Here is a 22,268-nt window from a genome sequence, read left to right on the forward strand (position 1 = left end):
AAGTGAATATGACATGATCTCACCTATATATGAATATAAAGAAGTTGAACTCATGAAAACAGAGTATCATAGTGATGACCAGGAGGCAGGTCCGGAAGAGGCTGGGGAGATTAGTCAAAGAACATAAACTTTCTATTAGACAGCAGCAATAAATTCAAGAGATTCATTAGACAAAATGGCGACTACATTTAATAACAATGCCTTCTTGCAAATTGTTAAGACACTAAATTTTAGGTATTCTTATCACAAAAAAATAAACTTTAAGTAATGTATAAGTTAGTTCACTCAGTTTAGCCATTTTACCACACATATATATATATACTTCAAAACATCTTGTTGCACGTGATAAATGCACACAATTTTTACTTGTCAACTAACTATTTATTTTTTTTACAAAAAGAACTCACCATAGGCTAAATGGTTTTTGCTGAGGTCCTATTTTTCATGGTACTCAATGAAGAGACAGACATGAGCTGGAAAAATTAGGAAGGGGCATTCTTTCCTAGAATGTTTTGATCTGTCTTCTAAGGTCAGCAAGCCTGTCTCCAGTATGGTGTTCAGACTCATCTATGAGTCTCATAGGATTAAAATACTCTCTGCCTCATGTTGTAGAAAAAGCACAGTATTGTGACTATAACAAATCAACCATTCTACTTGAGTATAATGTAAGCAAACAGACTATATCTCCCTATGGTGAAGATAAAAGGACATGATGCCATTATGCCAGGCAATCCATGCAACGGTAGACACACCTGGAGGTTTCTGTGAATGTTAATCACCACTACTGAGCACTAACCAGGGGCTAGTATTATACTAGACTCTTATCTCACTTTATATTCTCTAAAACATTATAACTATTATAATCAACTTATAAAAGAGAGGCTCAGAGAGATTTGTGATTTAAACCTTCCTCAGATTCAATATCTACTAGAGCCAGGAGTCACACTATCTCTCTCTGGTCTCTAGATCCATATTCCACCATTAATTCATTTCTTCTGCCCTTCTATTATCCACCTTTGAATTTATACTTATTGGTTAACAAAAGGATTAAAAAGGAAACTTTTTAGTTTTCAGTAAAGTTTTAGGAAGGTAATCAGTATCTCCTTGCCCGAATCTACCTGCCAATTCACTAAGATAATAAAAAGCATATAAACTGTGACCATGAGTTCTCACTGGTGTGCTGTGAAAAAGGAACCCTGTAACCTGGCGAGAAAACTGATGTGCAGATGGAGTAATCGGGACGTACAAGGCAGCAGTGACGTTGACTAAGGAGGCACCAATTGTACAGGGTCCCTTCCCTGGACCGTGATCACACTCCCCTTCACGCCTTCTCATTCCTCACCTCCCAAGGTGTAGAAGTAAAAAAATGAATTAATTAATACAAGCCATTGCTCTTGCCTCTTGGAAAGATGATGCTATAAACCGAGGGTTGAGTCTCTGTTAACAAAACAAAACAAAAAAGAAAAAAATATATAAGAAACCATGACTCTCCCACGAAATCTGAGGGGCTGGTGTTGACACATTTATCTCAGAGACACATAAACTGTTCCAAGGAACTTTCCTTTCCTGGCAAAAAGCTGCTTTCTCTGAGATGAGATAATCTTTTAAGTTGTCTCTTTTCTTTGAAGACATTCACAAGTATGGATGAGCACACAACCACAAACACACACATACACACACACACACACACACAAAAGCGCCTTAGCTTTAAATTGGAAAAGAAAAGGAGAACCAAGCCACATTTTCCAAAAAGTTATTATACAAGTATCAGGCTTGAAAGCATGGTGTGGAAAAGGGGAGGGAACATTTGAGTCTGCTAAACTGGAATTCAAACTGTTTCTTTTGTGTATTAATAGCAGAATCTTAGAAAATTACTTCTTCCCTCTGATTTTTAATTCCCCATACATAAAAGTAAGGATAAAGTGCCAACCTCATGTTGTCACTGTGAGGATTTAGTTAAATAAGGGAAGGCATGCTAAAAAAGGAAAACATTTAGCACAGTGCTTGGCATGGAATAAGCCCCCAACAAATGTGTTTCCTTAGGCTGTGTGAGTTCCTAGATTCCAAATGAAGAGACTAGCTTTCATAAATATAAAAGGAGGACAAGAGAAAAGGCTGGATGAAGACAGTGGTCCAGAAAGAGAAAATAAGGGTGAGGTGCCATCACATGTCTTATGACTCAAGTGAAGGTCGTGTGTGATGGAACATCTGGACACTGCTTGGCCGGCAGGTCAGGGGCCACAGAGTTGATATTGCTGCTGACGGGACCCAGATTCTTTTTTGCACGCTTCTGAGATCCCATGGGCAATGATATAAATAAGAATAAGAAGAAAGAAAGAAAGAAAAAAAGAACAGAGAAAGCAAACAAAACACAGGGACTCTAGAAACATGTAAGACTTTATTCACTTACCAGAGGTAATAGGGACTCGAAAAATGGAAAATTCAAATGAAAAGGTAACATGAAATTGTGTCCAGGCTCTGCAAAAACAAACTGGTGACCAGGCACAAGCTGAATTATTTGGCTGGTTTCAATATTTAAGAAATAGTCCTATGTTTAATTAGATGTTTTCTAAGATCCCTTAAAGCTTTGATCTTTTAAAGCATTGCATCCAATCTAGAGAAAAACTTAATGATGTTCATGGCTTTATTGAACATAATATACAAATGTAGTTAATCAAATATATGTCAAGTGAGAATAGTGTTGGACTGGAAGTAACATATATTGTCCAGCCAACTTCAAGTATATATTATTTTTTATATAGAAAAGAGTTCAGCTGAAGATCTTCAGGTGATTGGAGACTGTGCCAGGACACTTGTGGGTAACATGAGCTGAACACAGCAGGACCACAGGAAGGAGACTGAGCAACTGAATCATGCTAGGAGGAGAGTCACCCCCATTCAGGAACACTTGGATTGAATGAGGATGAACTGGTTTTACAGCAAGTCTATGAAATTTGAAGACCTGGCCAGTTTCAGTTGATTTCTCGAGTTCTCAAAATTGAAATCTTGGTCTTTTCTATAATATTTTTGGTGAGACCCTTCAGTCCTCTGCCTCTGCTGCCTGCATTGACCAAACACAATGGGGATGGAGGTCCTGCAGAGGAGGGTGATCCCTTGACATGTATAGGCAAGGTCAGGAACTGTGAATAAATCAGGAAATCCCTCCCCTTGGGATGCTCTCCACTGATGAGACCCCACTGCAATGTCCTGGCCAGCTCTCGTGTAGAGCAGGGGTGAGGCACCACACAACTTCAGTCCTCTGTGTTTGCTGTTGCAGGGTTAGGTGTGGCCTACAGTGGCCAGAGCTCCAGGCTGGTCCTGGGCTGCAACCTTTCTGCTTCCCCAAGTGCACTCTATAGGTAATGTCACTTTCTGTGTGTGGAATAAACAGAATAAAGTTAACAGAACTGTTTTCTAGGAGGTTCTGCCAGGCCTCTCTCTGCTCATCCCAAGTGACAGCTGGTCCTGGTTGCCAGGCTCTTATTTGCCTTAGAGACAGAACCTTCCACAGGGTTTGCTGTGGTCAGTGTGGACTCTGGGATTCTGGCATTCAGAGGCAGAGCTGCTGTGCTCCTGCCATGAAAAGTGTCTCCCAAAACTGGTCATGAGCTGCTGTGGTGTTGGTGATGTCTGAGTGCTTGGGACAAGTTCCAGGACTCTTTGGGTTTCCCCGGGAGATCCTGGTGTGTGCCGGTATGGTTGTTTTCATAGAAGAAAGCCGACACACAGTAAGGAGGGGGAAAGAACTGGACAAAATGCTTTCTGTCTGGGGTGAAGTACATTAAAAGTCAGTGAGAAGGTTGGACTAATTGTACAAGCCATGAAGCACTGAATCACCTGTGGAGGCCAGGGACTTACCCGCGGAGCAGCAGGAGGAAGAGGAGGGAGGAGAGAGGAGAAGGACGGGGAGAGGAACCAGGGAGGGATGCTGTTCAAGCACGTGTGAATCTTGCTATGTCTTTTTTCTGTGTTTGATGTCTGGAACACTGTTTCCTTCATACTATTCAAGTAACAACTGATTCAATCAATTCTTTTTTCTATTTTTAAAAAACAGGACAGCAATAATTGTTTTTAAATTCTAATATGTCTGGTTATTTTATATATACATACACACGTCTATTCATGCACACACGTGTATTCTTATAAGAAGAAATATTAAACATAACATTTGCTTTTCTTTTCTTTTTTTTTTTTTGTAGAGACAGAGTCTCACTTTACCGCCTTCATTAGAGTGCCATGATGTCACAGGACTCACAGCAACCTCTAGCTCTTGGGCTTCAGTGATTCTCCTGCCTCAGCCTCCCAAGCAGCTGGGACTACAGGCGCCCGCCACAACGCCCGGCTATTTTTTGGTTGCAGTTCAGCTGGGGCTGGGTTTGGACCTGCCACCCTCAGTATATGGGGCCGGCGCCCTACTCACTGAGCCACAGGCGCCAACATAACATTTTCTTGCCATCCTCTTTCCCCTGCCCCTGTCTGAATAATAGGAGAGGACAGCATTCCACAACAGTAAAAGGGCAGCTGTAGAGTCAGAGGAACTAATGAAAGAGAGATGCTTGAAGCTGTCTCCCTGGGCCTTTCTCCAGCCCCAGCCCAAATGAAGGAACTGAGGCCGAGAGGGGAAATGGCTCATTGCCAAGGTCTAAGTGTCAAGTCAATAGCAGCTGCCTCCTGATCTCCTGACCTACCCCTGGAATCACCGTCTCCTGCCCTTAGGGAATCTGGAAGCCCAGGGTTAGAGAAGGGGATAAAAACTGACACCCTTCCCCAAATCAGCCCTGATCAGAACCAAATGCCCCCTGGGAATAGATTTCAGCTGATACAGAAATTGTTAGAAATGCTTGCTGGGTTTTTCTTTGACTTTGTTTCTTTACCTTTGCAGTCTCCTTCCTTGACCTTTGGAGCATAATAGAATTTGACCTGGTGACAACACTGAACTCAGGGAATGCATGATCCTTGAAAAATTCCCTGACAACTTTATTTTACCATTTGCTTCTGAAGGTAGGCAACAGATGATGCTCACTTTTCCTGATATTACTAAGGGAGCACTCAGCCATTCCAGCAGACACCAATGCCTATAAAATGCCCTTTTTGATAAGCCAGAGAGCTGTCCCCTGAAGGAGGGAGACAAGTGTGGGTACATGAGTGCATGGGGGCATTTAAGGACAATCCAGCTATTAGCAAGTGAAAGTTAATAGTGACATTGGGCGTTGCAGGTTGCAGATGCCAGAAGACAACGCCAGATGTGATGGGCATAAAGAATATTGCTTAGGGATTAAACCGGTGACAGGGAAGGTTGAAACCTGGGTACAGCAGAAAGAAATCCTGAACAGTGATTCTGGCTCCTCACGCAGCATCCTGTGGAGAGCTCTGAGAATACATGGCCCATATAAATGTCCCCACAGAGTTCTGAAAGGGCAGGACCTCTGCTGTCCCCAGCAGAAGCAGAGAGTGGGTCTGGGGCTAACCCAGGAGAGCACTCTCTGGTGCTATTAAGTTCTCTGCAGCGGAGGCAAGCCACAAGGAACAAGAGATGTAGACGGTCACAGATGGCCTGTCTGGTGACCAAGCAACAGGTTCTTCCCAGAAGGAGGGTCTGGGCAAGGCATCTGCCAGAGGAGCTTTAGGGAAGGGATAATTGCACATCCAGACATAAAACTAGGGCATCGGGGAGTAGGGAGGAAGTTGAAAAAGTAGATGGGGCAGCGTGGGAGGAAAAAAAAGAAATGTAATTTTGATTTTAAAGGTTAGCAAAAGTACTGGATGTGGAAAGGTATTTTTCCCACTCATTATCAACTTTTTTGTTTTTATACCGTAAGCCTAATTGTAAGGTGTCTCCTTTTAGAGACCATGCGGAGATTTTAATAATTAACAAAAGTGTTCCTGACCTGGGCCTCATCTTTCTCACCACAGTCCCTGAGATAAAATGGCGTTTTATGATTTCGCTTGCAGAGGGGACACAGCATGAATAGAGAGGTGCTGAGACCCGCCCGAGTCGCTTCTGGCCTTGGCAACAAACCTGGGCTTGGTAGCAGGTTTCTTGAACGCTCATCTTATACTTTTCACCCAGAACATGATGCCTGGCAACCAGGGTGAGTGTCAGGGCCATTTCTGTCCGATTATTCACCTTTAATAGCAGCACCAAGGTAAAGTTTGAGGTATAATCACTTGCTGTGTGATTAACTTTCCAGACTGTTACATCCCCCAGACATTCTCTGTGGAGTGACCAACTGTGAGTCTTGCTTTCAGCACCAGTTCAACAAACGGGCACTGAGAAGCTACCATATATAGGTTATGCTTGTATTTCCTGTCCTTCTCATTATTTATTTTATTTTTTCAGGTTATTGTGAGAGTAAACTACCAGGTCACAATTTCTGAATTTTTTTAGGTACAGTCCGTCTTATAGTTGTGTCCCACAATCAACAGGTATGTCATACACCCCTACCTTGTGCTCCTTAAGTGGGAGCACACCAATACCTCCCTCCTTTCCACCCTCCCTGATTCCCCCTCTCCCAAACTTGAATAGAATTAAGTATTTCTCCTATGTGGGTGTATGCTAGATCATCTACTGGCTTCCTACAAAATTTAATACATTGGATACTTCTGTCTCCATTCTTATGATACTTTACTGAGAAGAATGTGTTCCATCTCCATCCAGGTAAATACGAAAGATGTAAAGTCTCCACCTTATGTCTGAATAGTACTCCATGGTATCCCTATACCACAGTGTATTAATCCATTCCTGAGTTGATGGGCATTTAGGTTGTTTCCACATCTTGGCAGTTGTAAATTAAACTGCAATAAACAGTCTAGTGCAAATGTTTTTATGATAAAATGATTTTTTTTCCTTCTGGGTAGAGGAATTGGGGGGGTCAAATGAGTAGTCCAATTTGAGTTGTCTGAGGATTCTCCATACTTTGTTCTAAAGAGGTTGTATTAGTTTGCAGTCCCACCAGCAGTATAAGTGTTCCCAGGCCAGCACCGGCAACCCTAGGTCTTTCTGATGTCGGCTTATTCTTAATGGGGGTGAGAGATATTTCAGGGTGGTTTTTATTTGCCTTTCTCTGATGATTAAGGACTATGAGCATTTTTTCAAATGTTTGTTAGCCATGTGTCTGTCTTCCTTGGGGAAGATTCTGTTCATGTCTCTTGCCTGGTGACAGATGGAAGCAACATCTAAAAGAGCAACACGTCACTCTTTTATTGACTAATGTGAGTTCTCTATAGATCCTAGTTACCAAGCCTTTGTCAGGCTTGTAACATGCAAATATCCTTTCCTGTCCTGGAGATTGTCCTTTTGCTTTACTTGTTATGTCCCTACCTGTACAAAACTTTTTCAGCTTAATTAAGTCCCATTCGTTTTTGTTGTTGCGATTGCTGCTGAAGTCTTCTCTTCATAAACTCTTCCCCCAAGCCAACAACCTCAGGAGTTTTCCCCACACTTTCTTCTAGGATTTTTATTATTTCATGTCTTAGATTTAAATCTTTTATCCATCTTTAGTCAATTTTTGACTCAAAATGGTGAAAAGTGTGGGCCCAGTTTCAGTCTGTTGCATGTGGTTATCTAGTTCTCCCAGCATCATTTGTTGAATAGGGATTCCTTTCCCCAGGATAAGCTTTTGTTTAGTTTATGCAAGGTCAGATGGCTATAAGAGACTGGTTTCATCTCTTAGTTTTCTATTGTGTTCCATATGTCTGTGCCCCTATTTTTGTGCCAATACCATGCTGTTTTGATCACTGTAGACTTGTAATATAAACTGAAGTATTATAGACCAATTTCTCTGGCTTTGTTTCTATTACTAATAATGGGGATGAAACCCACTTTGTCATGACATATAATTTTTTTTTTTTAATGTGCAGCAGCAATCCATTAGCTAAGATTTTACTATTTCTATATTCATTATTGAAATTGGTCTGTAGTTCTCCTTTTTAGTTGGGTCCTTTCCTGATTTTGGTATCAGGGTGATGTTTGCTTCATAGAATGTGTTAGGGAAGGTTCTTTCCTTCTCAATGTTTTGGAACAGTTTCTGCATTATAGGTGCAAGTTCATCTTTGAAGGTTTGATAGAATTCTGGTGTGAAGCCATCCGGTCCAGGGCTTTTTGTTGTTGTTAGCTATTTTATTTTTTCTTCAATCACAATACTTGATATTGGTCTGTTCAGGAGATCTATTTCTTCTTGCTTAAGTCTAGGGAGAGGGTGTGATTCCAGGTATTGGTCCATTTCCTCCACATTGTCAAATTTCTGGGCATAAAGTTTATATTGTAGTAGTCAGAGAATATCTCTTGTGTCTCTGTGGTATCTGTTGTTACTTCACTTTTTGTTTCTGATTGAGGTTATTAGAGATTTTACTTTTCTGTTTCTAGTTAATCTGGCCAAAGTTTTATTAATTTATCATTTCAAAGAACAAACCTTTTGTATCATTGATTTCTGAATGATTATTTTGTTTTCAATTTCATTAATTTCTGATTTAATTTTGGTTACTTCTTTTCTTCTGCTGGTTTTGAAATTGGATTGCTCTTCCATTTCCATTTCCTTAAGATGATTCATTAGATTGTTAACATTCTCTTTGTGTTTTTTGCATATAGGCATCTAATATGATCAGTTTCCCTCAAAACCGCTTTTGTAGTATCCCACAGGTTTTGGTACCATATAGCTTCATTGTTTTTATGTTTAAGGAATTTAATAATTCCCTTCTTTATCTCTTCCTTAACAAGAGGCCATTCAGCATAAGGTTGTTTAGTTTCCATGCTTTTGTGTGGGGATGACAGTTTTGTTGAAGTTGAGTTTCACCTTTATTGCCTGTGGTCTGAGAAAATACAAGGTATAATTTCAATTCTTTTAATTTTGTTGAAATTAGATTTGTGACGTAGGATATTAGCAATTTAGGAGTATGTTCCATGGGCTGATGAGAAGAACATATATTCCCTAGCTTTGGGATGGTGTGTTCTATATATGTCTATTAACCCCATTTGTTCTAGTGTTGCATTTTAGTCCCTTGTATCTTTCTTTAGTTTCTGTTTAGAGGATCTATCCAGTTCTGTGAGAGGGGTTTTAAAATCCCAAGATATTATGGTGTTATGGGATATCATATTGCTCAGACCAATCAAGGTCTGTTTCATAAGCCTGGGAACATTTAAAGTGGGTGCATATTTAGAATTGAAATGTTCTCTTGATGTATTGTTTCCATGACCAATATGAAGAGACCATCTTTGCCTTCCTTAACTTTAGTTCCTTTAAATACATATGAATCTGAAAATAAGATTGTGACTGCACCTTCTTGTTTCCATTTGCCTTGTGTCTTATTTTGTCTTTCAAGGTTAGATGTGTTTCCTGGAAATAGCATATGAATGGCATGTCCTTTTTTATCTAATTGGCCAGCCTGTCCCTCTGCGGTGGGGAATTCAAGCCATTAACATTTAATGAGAGAATTGTTGATGGTGGTAGAGTTCTATTCATCTTATTTTGTGATGGTCCATTGGTCAGTTTTATTTTTTGCACCATTGTGAAAGGTAGTCTTTTAGTCTGTCTTTTAGTTTGTGGATGTTTACTCTGTTGGTGGTCCATTGTGATGATCAGTGTGGAGAATAGCTCTAAATATTTCCTATAGAGCAGGTCTTGTGCCAAATTTCCTTTTTCCTGTTTGCATATCAGTAAAATACTTTATTTATCCATTGATTTTGAAGTTTATTTTAGCAGAAAATAGACTGCTGGGCTGAAAATTGTTTTGTTTAAGAAGGTTAAACTACATGACCATTGTCTTATGGCTGGAAAATTTTAGCTGAGAAATCCACTGTCATGCTGAAGGACCTTCCCCTTTAGAAGAATTGAGGTGGAATTTTCCCCTTCATCTTGACTTTGGACAGGTTCATTATGTAGTTTCTTGGAGATGCTCTCTTTGTGTTGAGATGTCTTGGATTTCAGTATATTGAAAGGAGTGTTTTGGAATCTTTAGTGATACTTGGGAAACTTTTATTTATGGTATCCACCAGTTGTGCTTCTATTCTCCTAAGGCATTCTTCTTCCCCTGCTGAGATACCTATAATTTGCATGTTTGAACACTTCATGAAGTCTCATAATTCTCTGAGAAAATGTTCTGCTTTCTCTCTCTTTTCTGGCTCTTTAACTTCCTGGTTTATCTCAAGAACTTTATCCTCTAGCTCTGAGATTCTTTCTTCTCCATGCTATAATCTGTTATTGATACTTTCTACTGCATCTTTATGTTCCCTTTTTGACTCTTTTAAGCCCTTAAGACTCACCATATCCTTTCTATATCCTTTATCCCTTTCCTCCATTTTCTGGTTCTGTTTTTACACTTTTGCAAAAATTTCCTTCATTGTTTTTTTTTTTTTCCATTCATATCCATTTTTTAAATTGCCATTGTCATTTCCATTAATTCTTTATATGTGGAATCCTCTGTGGTAGCTACTTCATGATTCCTTCGGGCCATGCTCTATTCTGCTTTTTCATCTTGCCAGAATTTTTCTGTTGGTGCCCCCTCATGTATTTTCTTTTTGTACACATCTTTCCTTATTTTTTTCCTTCTCGCTACCTCTTCACTTTAAATTACCTTGTCTCAGAACCTAGGTCTTGAAGTGAACTTTTGTTAGAAGGCCAAAAGGAAGATAAAAGTGAAGAGAAAGAAAGAAGAAAGAAATGAAGATGCTAAAGAGGGTGAAAAAGAAGGGGTGGAATGAAAGAACTGAAGGAGAAAGAAAAAGGACTGTTAGAGAGAAAGAAAGTAACAGGAGAAATGGTGGTGTTCAGTGGGATGCATTAAGTACTCCCATGGCTCTAGGACTTTGGGAGTCCAGGTTGGGTGAATCCCTCAAAGTCAGAAGCTCCTTACTAGCCTGGGCAAAAGGAAGACCCTCTGCCAAATATAGAGAGAAATCAGCAGTATGTCATAGTGAGGACCACTAGTACCTTCTTTCCAAAGAACAAATCTAGAAGGACACCCAAGAGCATGAACTTGTGGTGTTTTTGAGCCAGACCAATGCCATGACCCCCCCCCCAATATACCCAGTCATATTAATGCTGTGAGCCCCTAGCCCTCAGAGAAGAAAAATTAAAGAAATTAAAAATAGAATTGTATAATATAAAGAAGAGAAGGAAAAGGGGATATCTTAGGTGTTTATATGGTAAAAATGAAAAAAGTAGAAACATCTCTATGAAAAGAGAGAGAAAAGAGAGTAATAAAAAAGAAAGAATAAAAGAGGCTGAAAACTGTAACAAAATGGAGAATTCCTTGCTATTAAAAAGGAAAAAAAAATACAACCCAACAAAACTAAAACCAAACAAATAACAACAACTACAAAACAGAAATAAAGGAACTAAGGGGAAAAAAATTAAAGAAAGCAAAATATGTAAAACAATGTATATATGTGTGTGTGTATGCACATATATATAGCAATACATTGCCTGGACACCAGGTACAGCTGTGGTGTTGTTAGGATATAGAGAACACAAGCTAGATTTACTGTAAATGATGGGGATCAGAAACCACTCTCCGGTTGCAAAGGAGCCTGGATATTTTCTTCCTGGCTTCTTTGCCCTCAACTCTGGCCTGTTTGCTTCGTCAGTATCAGTCCCTGGGGGACTGGGATTCCAAAGCCAGAATACCCAAAAATCCCATCAGACAGTTAATCCCACTTATATTTTTACCCACTGGGTATGCTTTTTACATAAATTCTCATTTCCAAGGACGAGTCTTTTTCAGGAGCCAAAAGCCTGGGTCAACTTTGCATTTCCATGCAGTTCTCTTATAAAAAAAATGAGCATAATGTGTTCTATTGCCTATGTGTTATTATTTTTGTTTGTTGTATTTTTAAAGCACAAGTAGTGATTTTAAAGAGTAGGGGCTTTAGGAAAGTGGATGCACAGTAGGATGCAATGTGAAATATTCTGAAGTTAATATGTCCAAAAATAAATCATTAAATAAATTATTAAACTTGATTTACTACATTAAGATGAATCCTCTTAAGGATTTATTTTTATTAATTATCTCATGGTTTTCACCACATGGGTTTCTTCTGTGATCTACATCAGTATGAAACCAAACGCTATCGCCACGTAACAAGGCAGGCTGAATTTGCCATCACTCATGTCAAATAGCTAATTAGCTCCTGGAGACCTCAGCCCCATGTACTATGGTAATGAAAAAAAATAAGTATAAGAAATTATAAAGTTTCAGCATCTTGTGCATTAACCTGCAAATTGACCCTGCATTAGATACCCATGACATTTTCTAAGGTCACATTCTTTACCAGGACTCATAATTACCAAAGCAGCTTCTACTCATTGCAAATTAGCTCAGTGGTCCTGGAGTCCACCATGAGGTGATACCTCCCTATCAACCAGTGATTTGGTTGGTAGCAGGTAGTTGGACTATGACTTGGGAAGTGCAGATGAGCCTTTTTCTTAATGACTTGCAAATAATTGGCAATCTTAATTCACCTGCAACCATTTACAGGCCACTAAGTATGCAATCCCCTATTCCATAATTTCCACTGAGTCTTGTCTCCTGCTTCTCTTCTCATTATTTTTGTGTAAATTCAACTGAAGAGTGTTGAGCATCTACCATATGCCAGCAACTGTGCCAGTACTTGGGCAGAAAGACATTCACAGTCACTACCTTTTGGAGTTTATATTTTAGAAGAGTAAATAGAGGAAGGAAATAAAAATATTAAAATGAGAAGGAGTAGGAGGAAGAGGAGTGATGGGAGAAGTGAAGGAGAAAGAATGCAAATAATTATACAATTTGTGACAATAATTTTTAATCAAATCCAGTTATTCTTATGTTTTAGGCTTCTTTAAATTTATGATTTACTTAGTGACCATTATGCACCCAGCCTTGACAAGTGATACTTCAATAAATCCCTGGGCAGTGGTTACTATTCCCATTTTATATATTAGGAGATTAAATTTCAGAATATAATGAAATAATCACAACAATGACAACAACAACAATATTAATACTTAGTATGTAAGATGTTACAGGCATTTCCTCACACTGTTTTATTCACCCTCATGATAACCTTATGAGATGCTTTTATAATCCCCACTTTACAGCTGAGGATTGGAAACTGGCAATTTAGCAACTCTCTGAAAGTCACAAAGCTATCAATTAGGAGAGCCAAAATACAAACCCAAGTCAGACTATCTTCAAAGTCTCTGTTCTTAAGCACAGATGAGAAAACAGGTCCAGGAAGATTAGATCTTGCCCTCTGATTCATAAGATTTGAACCCAAATCCAGCTGACTCCAAAGTCTATGTTCTTCGTCTCACCCATGAAAGATTAATCTTCAAATTAATAAGCTGTACCCTTGAAGTTATTCCTATTTTGACCATTTGTCCCCTGAAAATCCCCAGTATAGAGCCTTATCCCTCAGGCAGAAGGAAAGTGGAGCGGCTGCCATCTGCCTTGGTCCTCTCACCTAGCAGGTAGCTTTTCCTCTCCTCTTTGCCAGTCTCTTCCTCTATTCCCCCTCATCTGCACAGACATCTGCCAAAGAAACTACTGATATTAGTCAGGGTTCTCTGATAAACAGAATGAATAGAATAGAGATTTGTTAGGAGGGATTGTGCCACAATTATGAAGGCAGAGAATTTTCATGATCTGTAAACTGGAAGCTGAGGAATATCCCCAGTGTATTTTCAGTCCATTCTATATCCTAAGATATGAGGAGAACCAAGAATATAAGTCACAGAGTATGAAGGCCCAAGAATTAGGAGCACCAGTATCTGAGGGCAAGAAACATTGGCATCCCAGCTAAAGCAGAGAGTACATTCACTCTTATGCCTTTTAGTCCTAGTCAGGTACTCAAGAAATTGAATGATGCCCATCCACATTGGTCTACTTTACTCAGTCTGCTGATCAAAAGGCTGATTGCTTCCAGATACTCTCTTACAGACACATTCAGAAATGATGTCTTACCAGCTATCTGGGCATCCCTTAGCCTAGTCAAGTTGACACATAAAATTGGCCATTTTCCTATCCAGTGCGACAAAAGAATAAATTGTTGGGGCAGAAAGTTTAGGGAGGAGAAGAGACAGAGACAGATGTGTGTGAACAAGAGAGTAGGATTTAGGGAAGAGGCAATGACTAAGATAAGTTAGGATGAAATCACATGGTTGGCTTTTTAGTGGCATCAAAGTTCTCATCATGGATGTTCTCACTTTGGGTGGTCTTGAAAACTCAAAATATTTACTTTGAAGCCCTTTATATAAAAAGTTTTTTCACCCTCTCATTTAGAAATCTTCATTCTTTGCAGGTGAGATTTTATAGATCTTAAAAAACAGTTAAAGGTCATTTGTAACCAGGTCAGAAATTTAAACCTAGGTATTCTTCTTAAAAAATTAATTTGAAACTGTGAAACAATCACACTATTATGCTTGCATTCCTTACAAACTAAAATAAAAGAACTGATGCCTGGGATTACACCATTTACTCAACTCTTCTCAGGACATTATGAGACTGAGAATCAGCAAAATGTAAGCTTTTCCCTGGGGAGTTTGCAAACCCTGAAAGAGCATAAAATGTAAAAATATAGTGAGTGACTATAATTGCAGTATTAAAATTCTTCCTGGCTGACCCAGGATCGTTTATGGGCTGCTGAATTAAATACTAAGTTAGTTCAGCTTCAGAAGGCTCCGGAGGCTATCTTTCATCTTACCAAACTGTACCCACAGTGGTGAAAAGAATCCAGAGATAGCTTTCACCCTTGTGAAGCTTGGGGTGAACAGAAATGCCCTGTAACTGGCTCAACTTGTCCTACCCAAAGAGGTCATGCCTGCCAGTTAGGACCTCATTTAATCTTTATAACAACCTTCAAGGTTGTTACTTGCCTAATCTCTATTTTACAAATGAAGAAATTAAAATTCAGAGAAATTAGGCTATCTTTCCAAGACCACACATTGAATAATTATTGGCTTTTCTATACACTTTAACCACTATTTTATAAATATCTTGGGCATTTTATTTATCAATTTTATCAACAAATGATTATTAATTAAATAGTTTCTATATGCCAGACCCTGTGAGATTTCTCTTGGTGCACAAGAAGCTACTATTGTTATTGGGGAGACTTGTAAAAGGTACATGATAAGGAAACAAAATGGTTGTAAATGCTGAGGAGACATGGAGAAAGAAGTTCCAACTGGAGCCATTAGGAACTATACTCAAGAGGAAGGATTTGGAAAGATAAGCAGAAGGAGGTGGCCATCCAGAGAAGGATTAGAAAAGGAGATGCACCTGTTTGCAAGACACAGTTTGGGGAATTTTAGGGCTGGGTAAAGATCACCCTGTGTTAGAAAATGTCCTGCACGTACATCCAGAAGACCAGGAATCGGTATGACATTGGGGTACGTCTTTAGTCCTAACCTCAGTTTTTTATCTATCACATGAGGAAATAGATAACACATATGATCCCTTCCAACACCAAAACATACTTTTTTTAAGAGATCAAGTTTTATAGTCATAATACAGGATACTCTGGTTTGAAAAAATTCCTCTGAGACAAGATATATTATGGTCAGCATGAGATATTGTGATGAAAATAACTAAATCTGAGTGGTCACCACTGACTTCTTTAGCTGTTACTGTGGCTCCTCTTTTATAATCAACTCATATAGAAAATATGCATTCAGCATCCCAGGTGACACACTTTGTGAAATGGGAAGGTAATTATGTACCTCCTCAAAAAGATGGCAAACTAAGAGACCATTATCTGGAGCCTGTATGCCAAATTCAGGTCAGGGATTATATTATTATAAAAACCCGATTTTTTTTTCAAATGATTTTTTTTTTATGGAGCTGGAAAATATTCTTCTTAGTAAAGTATGTTAGGAATGGAAAAAAAATATCCAATGTACTCAGTACTACTATAAAACCAATTTATAATCAATCACTCACACTTTCATATAAGAGATGAATCATAACTATAGCCCAGGATGAAGGAGGGAAGGGGATGAAAGAGGGAAGGAGAGGGAGATGGGAGGGGAGGGGGTGGTTCGATAGAGAGAGGGTTAATGGTGGGACCACACCTATGGAGCATATTGGAAGGGTATGAGTCAAATCCATCAAGTATTGAACACAAATGTCTTAGCACTGCGATTAAGTAAATGAGGTGAAAGCTGTGTTAATTACCAACGGTGGGCAATAACTACATCTATCTAGCTGCAGAAGCAGTCACAACTGACCAAGTGGGGAACCCTCACACTGATGCTTCTTGGATGGAAGATTTCACCAGGGGGAGAAACAGCTCTCCAGATATCAGCAGTAGTGTTATCTTGCTTACAAAGGAATGCATCCTCATATCTGAACCCCTTTGGGAGAACTCTTTTCATTGCTCATAAAACTCCACGACACAGATGAAGAAAGCAAATTAAATAAGCAAAATAAATAAGACCTAGCCCCTGGAGAGTTACTCTCTAATTTCTGTCTAGTGCCTACCTTTTTTTATCCAAAAATTCTTATCATTTATAAAAGGGTAAGAAAGACCATTTGTTCTGACCCACATTTTTATAACTCAAATCTTCTCTCTGTGCTCTAGCAAAATTACATTTTTATTTTGGTATTTGTCATCTTTATCAGGCCATCTTGCCTTGTTTATTTCTCTTTAACTTAAATGCCAAGCAAAGACGGGCCCAAGCAAAAAGCTAGAGGCACCATGTACCTGGAAGTTTTAGGGTTTGGGATTTGGCCAATTAAACCAAACTTTGTTCTGAGGCCGCCTTGGGAAGTGATGGGCTTAATAGCCTGGTGAACAAACAGTGAAGTTACCATCACACTTGATTTGTTGTCTGTTTAAACTACAAATAAGCTGCAATTCATAGTTTCCATTTCCTAAGGAGAACCTTCAGGGTATCATAGAGCAGATAACTGCTGAGTTCCAAAAAGGAGATTCCTGGATTGATTGGCAGGAAGAGAGGGTAAAAAATCAATGACATGAGGGCTATGTGTCCAATTATGCAAAAGACACCTCTATTTACATCCACTTTTATGAAACATATCATATATGTAAGCAATTCTGAACCAAAGGCATCCAACAATTGATTTCCAGTGAATCAAATATGTTCTAAAAGTTTGAAGAATCAATCCTGGTTTTCCCTGTCCAGGTTACAAATACAAGTGCAAATAACAGAGCAAGTTGGAATTGAATTCTTGGAAAGAGAAACAAAAAAGTAACTGAATCATTTGTACCCTCATATTAATCTGTAATAAAAAAGAAAAGAAAAATAATATTAACAAAGTTATTTTTAAGCACTCATATCAAACTCATACTATTAGGAAAATTAACATTGTTGTCATTTTGCAGTCATGTTTCTGGATGATAAATGCATCCAATCTACAAAGCATCAATATTATCATTTTCTTTGGGTTTCTTAACTTTTTGAACACTCTTTTGGGTACTTAGAGTATGTCTTTCAGGTTAAAATGTTCTTAAAGTGCATAAATACCTAAAAGGTAGGCATGAAAGAAAAATACATTGAGAATAGTACTTTGACGTATAACTAATGTGCTGTTTAAAAATTAGTTTGTTCCAGGTTTTCTCATTTGGGGACTTCTAGTAGGGTAGTTCAATTCACTTACTGCGTCTCCAGCTAGAGGGAGCTGCAGACACGGCAAACCTTACTTTGGTGAATGAGTTTTGGTTTATTCATGTTTTAAAGTAATTCAAGTTAAAGACAGAATTTCAGTTTTAATGACAATAGTTAAATAAATAAATTTATCTCATGAAATTGTATGCAGTCCTTGAATGGAATGAGGTAGCTCTATATGTACGGATATGGAAGCTTGGCTAAGAAATAATACCAAATGAAAAAATTAAGTTGCATAAATATATATATTTTGATCCATTTTGTGTAATCAAATAGATATACAGATAAGTTTAAACTTATATACCTACATGAGATATTTCTCCTTGAATAGAAAAAATCAGAATATATATATGCATACATATGGATATATGTGGAACCTACATGACAGTTAAAGGTTTTCACACAACATTTGTAAATCATTTTATACTATACACATTTTATTTTTCTTTGAAATTTTATTTCAGTATTAATATATCCTAAAAGTTATTTTTTGGGTGAATAGTTCTATAAATGTCGACACATGAATAAATGTATGTAATCATCACTACAAGACTATGGGATAAGAAGTAGTCATCAAAAGTTATATTCTACAATTAGAAGAAAAAGTCACTATGGTGAATCCCAGGGAAATGCAGATGTTCTTGAGGCCTCTTTCCAAGACTACCTTCTTCCGGGAAATCCCCTGACACTGACACTTCTTCAAGGAGTCCCCTTAGTGTCAGCTGCAGCCCCACTGTTAGCCTCTCATCCTGGTAACAACTGTCCTGATACACAAAGGGACAGCTCTGTGGGACAGAGAGATGACTTGGAGGGCATATAGCTTGGATATTTTGATTCTCCAATCATAATTATGGTCTCATGACAATAAAGCTGCCCAGAATGCTAGTGTCACAGCTGGATTGATCATTTGAGAGGACGGACTGCTTTACCATCATGTGACTTCTGGTGGGGGGGCACCCCTGGCAGAGTTGTCAGCTTGCTAAGAAGCATGCCTCTGGAGCAGCAACCTTACATTTAAATTATTCTCAACAATTAAAATAATATGAAGATCAAAATGGTTGCAAAAAATATATATTCTGGAGGCCTGGGGGTTCTTAGAATATGAAAACAGAAATAAGAAAAAGGAAAAGGAGGACTGATTGAAGAAGTCTGGAGTCTGCCTGCCATGTTTCTTCCTTTCCCCTGAGCATATTTTAGAAATGGGAGCTGTCAGTCATGTTTGGAGATAAGTTCTATCTCTCTGAGGCACAATGGTCTCCTAGAAGTCTGTTTCTGCAGTTCCTTCCAGAGCATATTTCTACAGGACAAACGTTAACTGTCAGGGTAATGACACTGCCAATGGGTAGAGGCAGATAGTATTTGCCATCACATTTTTATTTTTGAAGGTGACATATCTTGAACAACATCCTGGTGCTGAAATCATAAGCATCGAGGAGCTAAGATCCCTGGGAGACATCCGACCCTGCTGTGCCACCCTCAGTGAGCTGGGCAAGCTAGTAGAGATTCTAGCTAGGAAGAAAACCATGCCAAGGTAAGAGAGAACCAAGGGACAGGCCCCCATTACTCCTCACTCCTCATAGGTGTTTTTGTTTATTAACACACAAAAGGCTCAATCAGTCCCTAAATGAGGACAGATCCTTACCTTTGAAAAGTATGCAAATACTTTGGGGATGAAGCAAGTAGCTTTCTCATGTAGATAGAATCTTTTGTTTATTTTTAATTTCATTTTTTCCAGCAGTGACTATTTACTTGGCTGTGTTCCTTCTTGCTGGATATTTGATTTTTGCTGGGAGTTTTGACCACCTGTATTGTTCTGTCATTTGGAATTAGCATCCATATGGCTCCTGTCTGTCTGCCCTGTGCTATGCCTGACCCTCCCAGTCCTGAACATGGCTTTGATCTAACCAGTGTGGGATCCTACAAATCATACTCCAGATGCCTGGGCCACCTGAACTGGCACCCTGGACTTAGCTCATACACCACTATAATCTTTATTATACCAAATCAATTCTTGGCTGCTGTCCCCTGACTTTTGGTAGGTTTTGACTTCCCCTGTGTGATCATTAAGCTGATCAGAGAGTCCAGTACCACCTCTCTTCTCTTCTTTGGGAGAACTGGTAAAGGTGTGGGACTCTTTTTCTCAATCACTAAATGTTTCATTCAACATAGGAAGAAGGTATTGTCTTACATAACTGTCAGGAAGCTTCAAATGCCCATCTGGCATTGTGTACAAAATCACCTGTGGCCATTTTTGCTACGTGAGCCTCACAGGTTATGGGGATTTGGATGTGGCCGTCTTTGGAGGCCAATCAGTCAGCCTACCATAGGAGGTCAGTAGTGTCTGTTTCAGTTGTCAGTGCTCCGCTTAGCATTTTATGGACTGTGTCTGAGCCTCAAGGAGAGGGCCTGCAAGAGGGCACTTCAACTCAGAGGTGGAGCTGCCCAGCAGTGCCTACTCAGCTACACCTGATTACTTACCACCCCCAGTTGGAAAATTTGAGCATGCTGTAATGCCTATGGAAGAAAGACCTTTTCTGGATTACGACTCAACAAATAAGATACTCTTATCCTCATGTGATCTACTGCTTTTAAAGGATGTGAACCTCTTATTTTAAAAATGGGAATGATCTGGAGAATTTAGGATGTCTCCTTTGCCCACTATAGTCCTGCTTCTTCAGACCTTTCTCCTAAGCTCTTTCCTTTATAAGATAATTGACTTTCATTTTTGTAACCTGTATTGGAACCAACGTTGGAGATTCAAACACCAGAAGTTTCTGGTTTTTGAAAATACCTCAAAAGAAAAAGGATGAGTAAGTTACATGGCTTTCTACTACAATTAACCATAAAAGGCCTATTTATCAGAGATGCAGACCCCTAAGTACTAATACACAGAGAGCAGGCATAAATAGGAATGAAAAGAGGGTGGCTCATCACTTCTACAGGGCCCATGAGGTCTGTGATTAACACAGTGTCCAGAGATGCTGCTCCTGTGTTACCAGGAAGACATGAGTGGCATGTGTAGGAGATCAATAGGAAGATTTTCTACCTATGCTGAAGAGAAAGCACTGTTCAGACACAGGTGTACCTCAGCTGGGGCATCTGTGTTCACACACCAGGTGCAATTGCCATTATACAAGTCTGGGATATTAGTTTCTGACAACTGTGCTAAGGTTAAACTTACAAAAACATTTTCTGTGTCTTTAAAAATCAACCATATGCCTTGACAGTATGAAAGTCATTGTTTTCCAAGTACAGAATCAGCTGCCTATGTAGGCCATGTGGCTTCCAGCCCTGATGGTCTCAGGTCAAAATCTAGAGGCTCCCACATTTAGAAGCTAATGAGCAGAGGGATGCTGCATCCATGAGAGATGTGTTAGATGAGCTCTCATTCTACTGAGTCTTTCTCAGATACTGAATTTCAGAGTAACATAGTTGTGCCAGATACCTCATTACCAAAAATCACTATGGTCACCAGATGGCCAAGGAAAGTACTTCGGAGATGACCACAGTGATTGATATTCAGCAATGAGGTATATAGCACTTTTTCTAGGATGAGTTCATGAACTTAGTTATCTGAACTCCTATACTCACATTATAAGCATTATGATAGGTGTGACTACTCCCATAATTTATATGAAAAAACTGAGGATCAGAGATATAAAATGCCCTGCCCTATGCCATGCAAATGATTAGTGGCAAAATCAGGGCTGGCACAAGGACTGGCAACTTCCAGCCCAATGGTCTGTCCTTCAGTCTTCAAGCAAAATGCTACATACATAAAGCGAGGATGTCCATAGAATGAATCCCAACAAAAGGTACAGGTGGCAGCTCTGGAGCAGTACTAAAGAACAGACAGAGGGGTGGCCACCACTTCCACTGGTCCCTCAAACTCTATGTCTCACATTCTTATTTCCAGGATCATTAGCTCATGTTTCATGTAACACTGTAATTCCTCAGGAAAGAGACACCACTGAGACCACATCCTGAGCCTCAGACCTTGGTCCTTGGAAGGTCTTCCCAGTTCAGTCACTCCACATATCACCTCTCCTTAGCTTTGCCTGGGCTGAGGCTCACTGGGGCTGGCACAGGGAAGAAAGGCACCTGCTCTTCCTATGCAAATGGCCAAAGTGGCATTCCATTAACTGGGATATGAACCTAGGGCAGGAGAAACCACTCACCCTTGGTTCCATTTGGGTAGAAGGATGCTGAACTCAAGGTATGAGGACCCTGAAGACACATGTGCAGCATGCCTTTTAAAAAATCCACAGTGCCACAGTCACATATCAATGAATAAATTTCTCATTGGCATCCTCTTCCTCCAGTTCCTCCTCCTTCTGCTTCTTCTCCTCCTTCTGTTCTTTTTTCCTTTCTTTTCCATTTTCTTTCTCTCGCCCTTCTCTCTCTTGCCTTCTTTCCCTCCCTCCCTCCCTTCCTTCTTTCCCGCCTTCCTTCTTTCTTTCCTTTGTTTCTTTTCATTCTTTCTTTGTCCTGGTAGTTTAGCACCTGCATATAAACTATTAATAAAGCGTTTTTGAAGTATTTTTTCCTTTTCACTACTACTTCCACTACTACTGTCCTGGTAGTTTATCACCTGCATATCAAGTATTAATAAAGTGTTTTTCAAGTATTTTCCCTTTTCAAAAAATAAAATAAAATACAACACAATAT

This window comes from Nycticebus coucang, chromosome 3 (genome assembly GCF_027406575.1).
Source record: "Nycticebus coucang isolate mNycCou1 chromosome 3, mNycCou1.pri, whole genome shotgun sequence".
In the NCBI taxonomy this organism is placed as follows: domain Eukaryota; kingdom Metazoa; phylum Chordata; class Mammalia; order Primates; family Lorisidae; genus Nycticebus; species Nycticebus coucang.